The sequence below is a fragment of the Pseudophryne corroboree genome, chromosome 7 (assembly GCF_028390025.1).
Source record: "Pseudophryne corroboree isolate aPseCor3 chromosome 7, aPseCor3.hap2, whole genome shotgun sequence".
NCBI lineage: Eukaryota > Metazoa > Chordata > Amphibia > Anura > Myobatrachidae > Pseudophryne > Pseudophryne corroboree.
In genome coordinates, this window is record NC_086450.1 from 348,018,588 (window position 1) to 348,033,510 (window position 14,923).

Consider the following 14,923-nt stretch of genomic DNA (forward strand, 5'->3'; position numbering starts at 1 on the left):
GATAGATTCGAAGAAGTACACGGTGGCATTATCAGAAGACAGATGCAAAAAGATTCAAGACCTTTCATCTCTAGTTCAGGTAGAGGACAGCATTTCACTCCGTCTGGGTCTGCGTCTTGTGGGGATGTTGTCTTCTACAATAGATGTAGTACCCTGGGCCAGGTGGAAGATGAGAACGTTCCAGTGGGACATAATCAGAGCGGTCCGTATAGGCAGAGACCTAGACCACAAGATAATCCTTACTCAAGGAGCAAAGAAGTCCCTGGATTGGTGGATGGACCAGAGTCTGAGGCAGAGGTCGGTGTCCTTAGCACAACCCAAGTACGCTGTCTTAACAACAGATGCAAGTGCCACAGGTTGGGGAGGTCATCTGTTAAGTCACACATGCCAGGGGTCATGGTCCACCCAAGAAAAACTCATGTCTTCCAACAAGCGAGAAATGAGAGCAGTGTGGAATTCAATATGTTGTTTTCAGATGCTGCTGGTACAGTCTCATCTGAGGGTGTTCTCGGACAATGTGACAGTCGTGGCATATTTAAACCGACAAGGAGGCACCAGAAGTCGAGATCTAGGGCTGGAAGTAGCGAAGATCTTGGATTGGGCAGTACAAAATCTAAAGTCCATAACAGCCCTTCATGTTCCAGGAGAATCCAATCTAGTGGCGGATTACCTGAGCAGACACGAGGTATTACCAGGAGAATGGGAGCTAAATCCTCAAGTGTTCCACTTGATAACACAGAGGTTTGGGTACCCTCAGATAGACCTGATGGCTACATCCCAGAATACGAAAGTGAGGCATTTCTTTTCAAGGTACCAGTCCCCAAATGCCAACGGGACAGATGCTCTCTCCCAGAGGTGGAACTTCAGCCTCAGCTATGTGTTCCCTCCACTACCGATGATACCCCGGGTTCTACGGAAAATCAGAGAGAAGAAAGCGGTAGTTATAATAATTCTACCTCACTGGCCAAACAGAGTGTGGTTCCCCACGGTACTCAGAATGGCAATACAGGGTCCATGGGTCTTACCAGTAGAACCAGAGCTACTACGTCAGGGACCAGTCTTTCACCCAAACCCACAGAGTCTTCATTTGACGGCGTGGAAGTTGAAAGGTCAATCTTGAGAACTAAAGGCCTTTCAGAACAGGTTGTCACCTTACTTATGAAGGCAAGAAAAAGCACCTCTTCGAAATCCTATTACAGAGTGTGGAGAAAATTTGGAGAATGGCTGGGAGATGATGCCGAAATCTCTAAGGTTGAGGTTCCTCAGATACTGCAGTTCTTAAGCGAAGGTTTCCAGATGGGTTTGGCAGTATCAACCATCAAGGTACAAATATCAGCCTTAAGTGTACTGCTGGATAGGAAGTTGTCAGAGGATAACTTGATACAGAGATTCTGTCAAGCCATCAAGAGGGAACGTCCCAGAGTCAGATCAGTTATGCCAACCTGGGATCTGAACCTTGTTCTGAATACGCTTATGGATTCACCCTTCGAACCTCTGCGGGAAATCCCTTTAAAGATGCTTACCTGGAAGGTAGTTTTCCTCACGGCGATAACCTCAGCGAAAAGGGTCGGGGAACTACAGGCTCTTTGGGCTGAGGAACCCTACCTGAAGATTCTTCCAGACAGAATAATACTGAGGAATAATCCCGAATTTCTACCAAAAGTAGTATCAGACTTCCATATGAGTCAAGAAATCATTCTACCATCTTTCTTTCCATACCCAACGGATGATTATGAAGAAAGACTGCATATGCTGGATGTTTTGCGGGCAGTCTCCATATATTTGGAGAGAGTGAAAGACTTCCGGAAGGTTAAGAATCTGTTTGTTTTACACTCTGGAGTCAAGAAAGGTGAATCACCTTCTAAAAACACGATCTCTAGGTGGATTACGGAATTGATTGCATTCACCTATCAAGAGAATGGCCGACCAGTTCCAGACCACATTAAGGCACATTCTACGAGGGCTATGTCTACATCCTGGGCAAGGAAGGCGCAGGTGTCGATTAAAGAGATATGTGCGGCAGCAACGTGGTCGTCCATCCATACATTCACCAGACACTATGGCTTAGATGTCTCTGGTGGTCACTTTGGAGAAGCAGTACTGAAGGAAGCAACTGCATAAAATTTACTTTAAGCATCATTTGGGTTCTGTGTGGTTTATTTCCCTCCCTACTAGTATGCTTTGGTATATCCCAGAGTAATGGCTGCCATGGAGTAGCGTAGAAGAAAGTAGCAAATTATACTTACCGATAATTTCATTTCTTCAAGATACTCCATGGCAGCCTAGTTTTTCCCACCTCAATATATCTTTGTTTTTTCTCAGGCTCCGTCAAGGAGACACTCAAAGACTGGGGAAGCCAGAGGCGGACGGACCTATATTCCCTGAGGGGGCGGAGCCTAAAATAGAAAAAACTTCCTGTCTAAAATCTAGGAGTAGGGATAAATCCCAGAGTAATGGCTGCCATGGAGTATCTTGAAGAAATGAAATTATCGGTAAGTATAATTTGCTACTATATTAGATCAGAGGTTCTCAAACACGGTCCTCAAGGCACCCCAACTGTCCAGATTTGACATTTATCCATGCTTGGCCACAGATGACATAATTAACACCTTAGTCAATTTGATTTAACCATCTGCGCTGAGCCATGGATATACCTAAAACCTGGACTGTTATGGTGCCTTGAGGACCGCATTTGTGAACCTCTGTATTAGATGGTACCTTAATGTACAAAGGCAAGGACTAACATCACTTCACCCGGACTTGGTGGTACACTTTTGTGAGTGCCATCCACTTACTGTGCTAGCTGGCAGTAGATTGTAACCGTTGCTTCTTTTATCTAGATGATGAGATTTATAGTGGTTTCCATTATCCTCCACAAGTCTTCAACACTGATTTCTTCCTGTCTGCAGAACTAGTTTTAAGAATTATAAATTATACCAAGAAAAATGTGTAAAATAAGTATGCTCTGAAAAATGCACTGCCCGTAACTTGTACCATTTTCATTGCCTGACATTACTGTTTCTATGCCATTATGCCTAGCATTGTCTGACATTAATGTACTTAGGCTAGTAGTATTCAACATATGGCCCTCCAGCTACTGTGGAACTCACATCCCAGCAGAACCTATCACAGTTTTGCTATTAGGGTATGCTAAAACTGTGGCTGGGCATGCTGAGATGTGTAGTTCCACAGCAGCTGGAGGGCCACACGTTGAATACCCCTTGCCTGGACCAGTACTCATGTGATTGACTGACATTGCTGTAACATTTATCCTAGGATTGATTGACATTGCTGTAAGAGAACCTACTGTATATAGAATTATGCTGTCATATTGTTCTTGCCCTTGTATATAACAGATACAATTGGGTCTGTATATTAGATACAGTGGTAACAACAGAGCAGATCTGTTGTCATATATTACAGCAACAAGATAAACTGAACAATAGCATTATATGACTGATGGATCTCCCCTATAAATAATTATTAAGAGACGGGTATAAAATTATTTCTCTTTGTAATTTTTCTAGGTTCTATCAAAGTGTTATTAAAGCACCTGAGAGCCTGGCATTTCCAGGAATTCCATTGTATTTTGTCACAGTCCCATCATACGCTTCTTTGGACATCTTGTTAGCACTGGTCACATGCGCTCACAAGACCTGATTCATGTTTATATGCAAAGCAAATTATCAAGCAATTTGGCAAAACCATGTTGCAGTGCAGGTGGGGCAGATGTAAGGAGCAGAGAGATTTAGATTTGGTTGAATTTTATTGTTTCTGTGCATAATAAATACTGGCTGCTTTATTTGTACACTGCAATTATTCTAGTTGCTTGATAATTTGCTTTACATACAAACACAAATCAGGCCCACAATACATATACTGGTCTGGCAATGACTTACTAAAAGGTAATGACCATGAGGTCATACTGCTCATGGCATGTAGTGTCTATGAGAATGCTAGACGCAAGGGAGCCATATTAAAAAAAACACACAAAAAAACAAACCATAACAATATGTTGTAATAATTATCATAGCGGTCGTGGTTATCATACATTATTATACATTAAGGTACGGCATTAATAGTTGGAGTCCCCATTCACTGCTTCTATGATACTTCCTTAAAATAAGCACTCATTGGCTAGGTATAAAGACAGACCCTAGGTAAAGTTCTATGTCTGTATTGTTTACGTACTGCCTTCTACTAATACCACTGGGGTTGTGTACATAAATGTGTTGTTTGGACTATTGTTTTAGTTGTTATGTTATAGATTCTTTGGGGGGTATTCAATTAGCCGCGGGGTTTACCCTATGACATATTGCTGGCAAAAACCTTCATGGCGCGGGGAAAGGCTATTCAATTAAATAGCTTTGTTCCAGCGCCTAAAAAATTAGGATTCACACACGGAAACCCCGATTCTGCGCAAACTGCAGAATCAATGGTTTTTTTTTCATCACGCATGAACCTGATTTTGGAAGCAAAAAAATTATATAACAAGTATATAATGGACAGGCGCAGAAATGAGTGGTTCCTCCTAGCTGCTGTAAATTGGAGATAGTCAATCTCCTATACAAAGAATATGGAAAAAGAATAGATTACAGCGCTAATACAACTGGTGCTAATAATATGTAAATTTATTCATTTAAAACAGACTGATAAATCAAATATCAATAAAATTCATATAAGAAATAAAAAATAAAAAATGCTCATAGACCAATTCATGGATGTATAATAAGCTCCTCAGCGAAAACCTTATTGAAGCAAACAAGGTCCATATGATAATATTTGGACACAAGATCTGATTTTTACCAGGACCAATGTGGTCAGTTACCCATCAAGTGTTCTGATGCATGGATCCGGATCCGGGTCTTAACCTGTGGAAGTGGATTCTGGTTCACAGTCCGTTTGAATTGACACTTGACACCGATGGGGCTGATTTGAATGACATCCAATGTCCAAAGGGTGACCCTTTGATAAAGCTGCCTGGAGCGGCGAAACGCGTAAGGGAACACTGCTCTTGACCATTGGATGTCATTCAAATCAGCCCCATCGGACCTCAGATCCAGGACCTACCCATCTATATGCAATTGGTGAACCAGGATCCCGATTCCAGTTTGGTCTTACAAGGAAAATTTCCAGGATTCATCTACTAACGGAACACAGCGTGTTAGACATTCAAGTGTCAATTCAAACGGACTGTGAACCAGAATCCACTTCCACAGGTTAAGACCCGGATCCATGCATCGGAACACTTGATGGGTAACTGACCACATTGGTCCTGGTAAAAATCAGATGTTGTGTCCAAATATTATCATATGGACCTTGTTTGCTTCAATAAGGTTTTCGCTGAGGAGCTTATTATACATCCATGAATTGGTCTATGAGCATTTTTTATTTTTTATTTCTTATATGAATTTTATTGATATTTGATATATCAGTCTGTTTTAAATGAATAAATGTACATATCATTAGCACCAGTTGTATTAGCGCTGTAATCTATTCTTTTTCCATGAACCTGATTTTGTCTTTTCCCACGTATTTTACCTCGCAGCTCATGAAGCTGTAAGGTTCAGTCTGACTGCGGGCACTCACATGCGGGGTAACCCCTGCTAACTGGATTCCCTCAGCGCGGCTAATTGAATATCTCATTCTGGAAAACTATATAAGCCCTATTTAAAGCATTACATAAAAACACATTAACTGCCAACTAAAAATATTTAATGAGCAATTAAAATGCAGCATGAGATAATGTGTTTTGTTGGATTAAAACTATGGTGTAAATTTTAGACTGTAAGAGAGAAAGAAAACAAAATACAGAAAATTGGTATGATACTTTCCTATGATATTGCTGAAAATATAGTTTATAACACAGTACAGGTTGAGTATCCCATATCCAAATATTCCGAAATACGGAATATTCCGAAATACGGAATTTTTTAATTAGACTGAGATAGTGAAACTTTTGTTTTCTGTGGCTTAATGTATTCAATCTTTGTTTAATATACAAAGTTATTAATAATATTGTATTAAATGACCTTCAGGCTGTGTGTATAAGGTGTATATGAAACATAAATGACTTGTGTGAATGTACACACACTTTGTTTAATGCACAAAGTTATAAAAAATATTGGCTAAAATGACCTTCCGGCTGTGTGTATAAGGTGTATATGAAACATAAATGCATTCTGTGCTTAGACTTAGGTCCCATCACCATGATATCTCATTATGGTATGCAATTATTCCAAAATATGGAAAAATCCCATATCCAAAATACCTCTGGTCCCAAGCATTTTGGATAAGGGATACTCAACCTGTACTACAATTCTGAGCCCCATATTAACCTACATATCCTCTAAGATTTTAGGATAAATCTGTACCAGTTGTTAACTGCAAGAAAAACTTATGTTACTTTGGGGCAGATGTATTAAGCCTGGAGAAGTGATAAAGCAGTGATAAGTGCAAGGCGATAACGCACCAGCCAGTCAGCTCCTAACTGTCAATTTACATATTGGAGCTGATTGGCTGGTGCATTATCACCTTGCACTTATCACTGCTTTATCACTTCTACGGGCTTAATACATCTGCCCCAAAGGCTCTAGAAGCCTGAAGAAAATATTTAGCTTCCTGTAACACAGACAACTTGGCTCATTGCTACCTCCCTAACTAGAACCACGGCAATCTTTTTGCTCCCATGATTGCAATTTGTGATTAACAACTGCAATCTAAATCAAGGTATCTGGTGGCCTATCAATGCATATTAGCCACTTTATACCCTTAGGCCAGCCAAGCCATAAATATTTGGGTTATATGTATCTATTGCAGCAGTACTGGAGTTGGCCAATGTTGTTTTTTCACCCAAGAGTTATTAATCTGCCTGTACGTGTTACCCTGGTAGAGACTTAAGGGGGGTACACACGGAGCGATTGACTAGATTGCTTAGAAATTAGCTGAACATCGCTCCGTGTGTAGGGGTGCCGGCAACAGCGATGCGCTTTCCAGCGCGTCGCTATTGCCGGTGCTAGATTGGCCTGCATGCAGGCACAATCTAGCAGGTCACTCATTTCACCGTTGGGTGAAATGAGCGGCCCCCGTATCCGTCTCCCCCCTCGCTCACCACTAGTCCGCTCAGCACACATCTCTGGGGAAATCTCCCTGTCAGTATGGCCCTTTAGGTTTACAAGGACCTTTCCTTATGTGCCATTTGTTGGGATCTTAACTACAACTTGATAAATTTCTTTCTCCTAGTGTTGGTCATATATAAATCCTAGTTACTTGTTCCACAAGCTGCTCTTCAGCGGATATATTATTCCCACGCACACCTCTCCTTATGCACCATTTTGGGTCTTATAATTTATGGATTTTTCTGCCATCTCCCATTCTTTAAACATGAAATCACATCTTGGATTGTCCAACACGTATATTTAACTCTGACATACAGTGCATCCGGAAAGTATTCACAGCACTTCCACATTTCGTTAGACATATTCCAAAATGGAATAAATTAATTTTTTCCCTCAAAATTCTACACACAATACCCCTAATGACAATGTGAATCAATTTTTTTTGAGAGTTTTGCAAATTTATTAAAAATAAAAAACGAAGAAATCACATATACATAACTATTCACAACCTTTGCTCAATACTTTGTTGATAAACCTTTGGCAGCAATTACAGCCTCAAGCCTTTTTGAATATGATGCCACAAGCTTGGTACACCCATCTTTGGCCAGTTTCGCCCATTCCTCTTTGCAGCACCTCTCAAGCTCCATCAGGTTGGATGGGAAGCGTCGGTGCACAGCCATTTTTAGATGTTCAATCGGATTCAAGTCTGGGCTCTGGCTGGGACACTCTAGGATAGGGGTGGGCAAAATACGGCCCCCAGGCTGAATGCAGCCCCCAAACCTTTACAGCCCGGCCCGCTGCCTCCCACCAGCATGCAATGGAAAGCGGCCCGACAGGCTGAGCGGCTTGTAATTGCACAGCAGTACCTCTGAAGCTGCCGGCGCTGTTGAGGATATCCTGGTCGCGGGTCTCGCTGGTCGCATCACGGGATGTGTCGCATCAACCGGCCTCCATTACAAGAGTTGGGGGTGTGGGTGGTGTTGGGGGTGGCCAGAACGTGGATGCAGGCGGCACAGCACCCTAGTCTGTAGTTTTGTAAAGGGGGGCTGGTAATTTAGTAAAAAGGGGGGGGGGGGAAGGGGGGCTGGTAACTTTGCCCAGGGAGCATGGGAGGGGGGAGAAGGGGGGGGGGGGGGCTGAGCTGGTAACTGTGTCCAGGGAAGGAGAGGAGCTGATACTATTATTGATAACAGCATAATACTGGAGGTTGTCCCCATTATAAATATACTAAATACTTAGTACATCTCTCCCATAGGGCCTAATTCAGACCTGATCGCTAGGCTGCGTTTTCGTACTGCCTGCAATCAGGTCTAAACTGCACATGCACCGCAATGCAAAGGCGCGTCGGTCCTCAGCGCCGGGCAACGACAGGATGGTGCGCAAAAAGTGATCGCATGGGCGATCACAAGGTGACTGACAGGAAAAGGCCGTTTGTGGGTGGCAACTGACCGTTTTAGAGGAGTGTCCGAAAAAACGCAGGAGGATCCAGGCGTTTGGAGGGAGGGTTTCTGACGTCAGCTCCAGCCTCGATCAGAACACTGAAAAAGTAAGTCCCTGGGCTGTGCATAGACTGCACAAACTCCTGTTTGTGCACCTCTCTGCACATGCGATCGCACCCCTGCACAGCAAATTACCCATCCCCCTGTATGCAGCGACTACCTGATCGCAGGGATACAAAAAAAGCACCCTAGCGATCAGGTTTGAATTAGGCCCATAATGTGGAAGGGGGGGAACGGCCCTCCGATATTCACTGGAAAGTGTTTGGTGGCCCCCCAGCTGAAATAATTGGCTACCCCTGCTCTAGGACATTCACACAGAGTTGTCTTGAAGCCACTCCTTTGATATCTTGGCTGTGTGCTTAAGGTCGTTGTCCTGTTGAACGATGAACCGTCGCCCCAGTCTAAGGTAAAGAGCGCTCTGGAGCAGGTTTTCATCCAGGATGTCACAGTACATTGCTGCATTCATCTTTCCCTCTATCCTGTCTAGTCTCCTCCCACTGAAAAACATCCCCACAGCATGATGCTGCTGCCACCACCATGCTTCAATGTAGGGATTGTATTGGCCTGGTGATGAGTGGTACCTGGTTTCCTCCATACATGACACCTGGCATTCACGCCAAAGAGTTCAATCTTTGTCTCATCAGACCAGAGAATTTTGTTTCACATGGTCTGAGAGTTCTTCAGGTGCATTATGGCAAACTCCAGGAGGGCTGCCCTGTGCTTTTTACTAAGGCATGGCTTCTGTTTGTCCACTCTACCATACAGGCCTGATTGGTGAATTGCTGCACAGATGGTTGTCCTTCTGGAAGGTTCTCCTCTCTCCACAGAGGAATGCTGTAGCTCTGACGAGTGACCATCGGGTTATTGGTCACCTCCCTGACTAGAGCACTTCTCCCCTGATCGCTCAGTTTAGGCAGACAGCCAGCTCTAGGAAGAGTCCTGGCAGTTCCGTACTTCCATTTACGGATGATGGAGGCCACTGTGCTCATTGGGACCTTCAAAGCAGCAAATATTTTTCTGTACCCTTCCCCAGATTTGTGCCTCGAGACAATCCTGTCTCAGAGGTCTACAGACAATTCCTTTGACTTCATGCTTGGTTTGTGCTCAGACATGCACTGTCAAGTGTGGACCTTATATAGACAGTTGTGTGCCTTTCCAAATCATTTCCAATTACAGGTTGAGTATCCCTTATCCAAAATGCTTGGGACCAGAGGTATTTTGGATATCGGATTTTTCCGTATTTTGGAATAATTGCATACCATAATGAGATATCATGGCAATGGGACCTAAATCTAAGCACAGAATGCATTTATGTTTTATATGCACCTTATACACACAGCCTGAAGGTAATTTTAGCCAATATTTTTTATAACTTTGTGCATTAAACAAAGTGTGTCTACATTCACACAATTCATTTATGTTTCATATACACGTTATATACACAGTCTGAAGGTCATGTAATACAATATTTTTAATAACTGTGTGTATTAAACAAAGTTTGTGTACATTGAGCCATCAAAAAACAAAAGTTTCACTATCTCACTCTCGCTCAAAAAAGTCCGTATTTCGGAATATTCCGTATTTCGGATATTTGGATATGGGATACTCAACCTGTAACTGAACTTACCACAGGTAGACTCCAATTAAGCTGTAGGAACATCTTAAGGATGATCAGTGGAAACAGGATGCACCTGTGCTCAATTTTGAACTTCATGGCAAAGGCTGTGAATACTTACTGCATGTACATGCGATTTCTTAGTTTTTTATTTTTAATAAATTTGCAAAAATCTCAACAACAAAAAACTTCACATTGTCATTATGGAGAATTGTGTTTGGAATTTTGAGGGAAAGTTTTTTATTCCATTTTGGAATAAGGCTGTAACATAAAATGTGGAAAAAGTGAAGCATGGAATACTTTCCGGATGCACTGTACGTTGACTGCAGATCTGGTGATCATATAGGAAGTTTAGGAACAATGTATTGAAAAATAATCATTATGGTTGACTTACCGTTGAGAATGCTATTTCTCCTAAGTCCACAGGATAACAATGTGATGAGGGTCTCCCAGCATGCAACGGGCCCGTCCCTATATCCCCTCCTCCTGGCTCAGGCAAATCAGTTGTTTTTCCAAAGCTCAAGGCAGGAGCATCATAAAGAGCCCTAATCAGGCGAGAAGAACACACATGCACACCCTTCCGTACAAGAAGGAAGAGGTTAGGGAGTGAAAAGATCCTCAAATCATGTGCGTCAAGGTGGGATCCCTGTGGACTTAGGAGAAAAGTGTTATCAACGGTAAGTCTACTATAACCCAGGAGGGTCCACAGAAGAACATTGGGATGTTCCAAAGCAATTTAGTGGTGGGGCCACTCCTGATTGGACAGGAGAATCCTTCGCCCGAATTCAGTGTCCTGAGAGGCAAAGGTATCAAAGGCATAATGTCTAATGAATGTGTTAATGGAAGACCATGTGGCTGCCTTACATATCTGTTCTGCTTAAGCACCACGTTGTGCTGCCCATGATGGACCTACCTTACGAGTAGAGTGAGCAGAGACATTAGCCGGAACAGGGAGATCAGCGTGGGAATATGCTTCTGAAGTAGTCATCCGAAGCCACCTCGCCAGTGTCTGCTTATCAGCAGGCCATCCTCTCTCGTAGAGAACGAAGAGAGTATCTGTTTTCTGCTGCGGGGTACACTGGGCTCCACAAGGATGGACAATGGGGTGTAGAGTAGGATCTTGATCCGAGGCACCAACAGGCTCAAAGCTTTGACTGTTCCCAGAATGCACAGCACCGCCTCCTCTATAATCCCGCCTCCCTGCACAGGAGCTCAGTTTTGTAGTTGGTGCTGCAGTAAGCAGGCACAGAGGGGCTGCTCCAGGCAGCCCTAAGAAGAGCTTTTTTTGAAGAAAAAAGTGAAGACTTCAAGGGCAGCAGCGGTGGTAAATGTCAGAAGACATTCACTGCTGCAGCTCCAGCTCTCCCCAGCGGCGCTGTACACTCCCGAGCCCTGTTTGCAGGGTAACTACAGCAGGAGGCTCCGGTTTTCTTCACGTCAGGCACACATGACAGGGGCTCTCTGGTATCGCGTGGCCGCGCTTCGGGAGGTGGTGAGTGGGTCCCGCTTGCGGGACCCGGTCTTTATCGCGATCTGGCGCGGTCAGTGGGAGGCGGGCCGCGTGCGCTGGCTTTGGACACTGTGGCAGTATAGGCGATCCCACTAGATCACCAGGGCATGGGTGCAGGTCAGGTTTTCTCTCTAAACCATTTTCAGTAGCCCACAGTACCCGGTGGTCTTGCCAGCATGGGGATAAGGCTTAGACCTGAAGCCCCTCCCCCAGCCCCAGGGCGCCATTTCCCGCAAATGTTCCCGCGCTGGAGCTGCATATCTGTCTCTCCCTCACTCCCTGTCAGTGTCTGGGCGCCATTATCCCTCAGCTTCACTGTTCCTGGGATTGCTTAGGCAAATCCTCCTGTGTAAAGCCGCCTGGTTGTCAGTGCTGTGACTTTACATGACACTTAAGTATTCTACCTGCCTTTTTAGACAGTGCTAGTTAAGAAAGAGTGCATTTAGTCAGGATTTTCTAGTACAATTACCCTGTGATATACATCCAGTTCTTACTGTGCAGTGTTATATCTATTGACTATATAGCTATATGTATATAAGCTAGTCCAGTGCAGTATTATTGTTTGTAATAACCTCTCCATTGTACAAACTGTGACTATCTGTGTGTGCATTAGATAGCTGAGTGGTGTCCATTTCGTGTCTTTCACTCAACTTGCTATCCCTATATTCTATAACCTGAGGGGACTTGGTGCGTCAGGTTTTATATTGATATAGGATTTTTCACAAAGATATACTTTAATACGTATTTTTCTCTGTGATTTAGTCACCATATCTCTCCTTTATCTCTGCTAGTGCTGACTACACTGCGCAGGGGTTTGGGTAAGAGGTATTGTGCTGCTGCCAATTGTACTGTGTTACATGATACTGCAAGTTATATCATGTCTGCTTCTGAGGGTAACAGTTCTGGGGCTGAACACACTGCCCGTGTTGCTGAAGCCACAGATCACTATGGGGAGATTATAGCAGCTGTGGGCCCTGGTTCTTGTGGGTCCTTGCCCCCCAGTGGGACTGTGGCAACGGAGGTACCTAATAACCCGCCGTGGTTGCTTTTTCCACGCTTCTACACACGCTAGTTAATAAACTGACACCCCCTATGGGACCCCCAATCCCGCTACAACCGTATGTGGTCCCTGCAGCTAACCCGCCATGGGCGGACGATTTATCTGCTCAATTGAAGAAGTTGAACCAGTCCCATACTACTAAAAAGTCTGACCATCGCTCGCCTAAGTCCAAGGGGTCCTCTAAGCGAGCGCTTGTCTCCTCACAATCCACTGCTGTCACTGACACCTCGTCTGATGAAGACGGCACTTACACTGACCCCACAGGTTCTGACTCAGATACGGCTGATGGGGAGGGTAGTTCACATGTGGATGTTCCTGATCTTTTGGAGGCTATTAAGTTAATTCTACAGATTACGGATGATCCCGAGCCATCCGTCCCTCCCAAGAAACCAGATAGGTTCAAGCGTCAGAAGGTGGTTAAACAAGTTTTACCTCACTCTGATCACCTAGTGGATATACGTCAGGAACCCTGGGAAAACCCGGGTACGAAGTTTGTGCCTCAAAAGAAGATGCTAGCTCGCTATCCCCTCGCACCAGAGCTGTCTAAGAATTAGGAAACGCCTCCTCCAGTAGACTCACATGTGGCTAGGATGGTGGTTTCCTCAGGTCTACCTGTCACGACCGTAACGTCTCTAAAAGAGCCTACGGATAAACGTGTGGAGGGTTGTCTTAAAGCAATTTACACCCTCACGGGTGCTGCACAAAGGCCCACTATTGCAGCAACTTGGGCTGCAGAGGCTATTGAAGCATGGGCCTTGGAGTTAGAAGCTGAAATCTCTTCTGACCATGCTAGACAATGCTTGTCATATATTGTCACAGCTTCTCGCTATATTAAAGAGGCAGCTTCTGATGTCGGTATCCTAGCAGCCAAGGCCTCTACTACATCAGTCCTGGCTCGCCGGATATTGTGGCTGAGATCCTGGTCTGTGGATCTGGACTCTAGAAAAACCCTGGAGGTACTCTCTTTCCAAGGGAGATATTCTGTTTGGGGAGGACTCAAATAAGATAGTGGCTGACTTGGCTACTGCCAAAACTGCCTGTCTGCCAAGTAATGCTCCTTCTGTGTCAAAGGCTAAAGGTACTTCCTTTCGCCCCTTTCGTCCTTCAGGTAAAGCAAAAGGTCAGGCATACAACAAGCAGGCCCGCACTTCCAAACCTGGTAAGCCAAAAAGAACCTGGGCAGCCCATCAGCCAGTTTCCAAGGCCGATAAGCCTGCCGCATGATGGGGTGGGCCTCCCCCTGGGGGATCCCAGGGTGGGGGGCCAGCTTCTAGGGTATACCCAGGAATGGTGTAAGACCACTTCAGATGCCTGGGTACGGGAAGTCGTCACTCGGGGTTACGCCATAGCCTTCAAAAACCGACCCCCTCATCGATTTTGCCAGACAGACGTCCCGTTGGACCAGACAAAGGCAAACACTCTGCATTCGGCGGTACAGACCCTCCTGGATACAGGAGTCGTAGTACAGGTGCCTCTTACGCAGAGGGGCCGGGAGTACTATTCTCCGCTGTTTCTAGTCCCGAAACCGAATGGGTCCTCCCGGCCCATTCTCAACCTCAAGGCATTGAACAAGTTTGTGAAGGTTTCCAAGTTCTGTATGGAAGCTCTTCGCTCTATAGTTCTGGCCTTGGAACCTGGGGACTACATGGTGTCCCTGGACATACAGGATGCTTACCTGCATATTCCTATAGCAGCGTCACATCAGTAATACCTGAAGTTTGCTATTAGCAACCTCCATTATCAGTTTTGGGCGTTACCTTTTGGTTTAACAACGGCTCCGCGAGTCTTCACCAAAGTAATGGCGGTGATGACGGTGGTACTCCGCCATCAAGGGGACAGGATACTGCCGTATCTGGACGACTTGTTAATCCTGTCAAATTCCCCAGAACTTCTCCTATGTCATCTAGATAAGACGGTCCGGTTTCTACAAGCCCACGGGTGGCTCATCAACTGGAAGAAATCCTCCCTGATCCCTGCTCAGAGCATGGTGCATCTGGGAGCGCTATTGGACACTCACAACCAGAGGTTGTTCTTGTGTCAGGAGAAAGTCCTGAAGCTTCAGGACAGGATTCATTGCTTCTTTTCTCGTCCACAAGTGTCGATACATTCGGCGATGCAGGG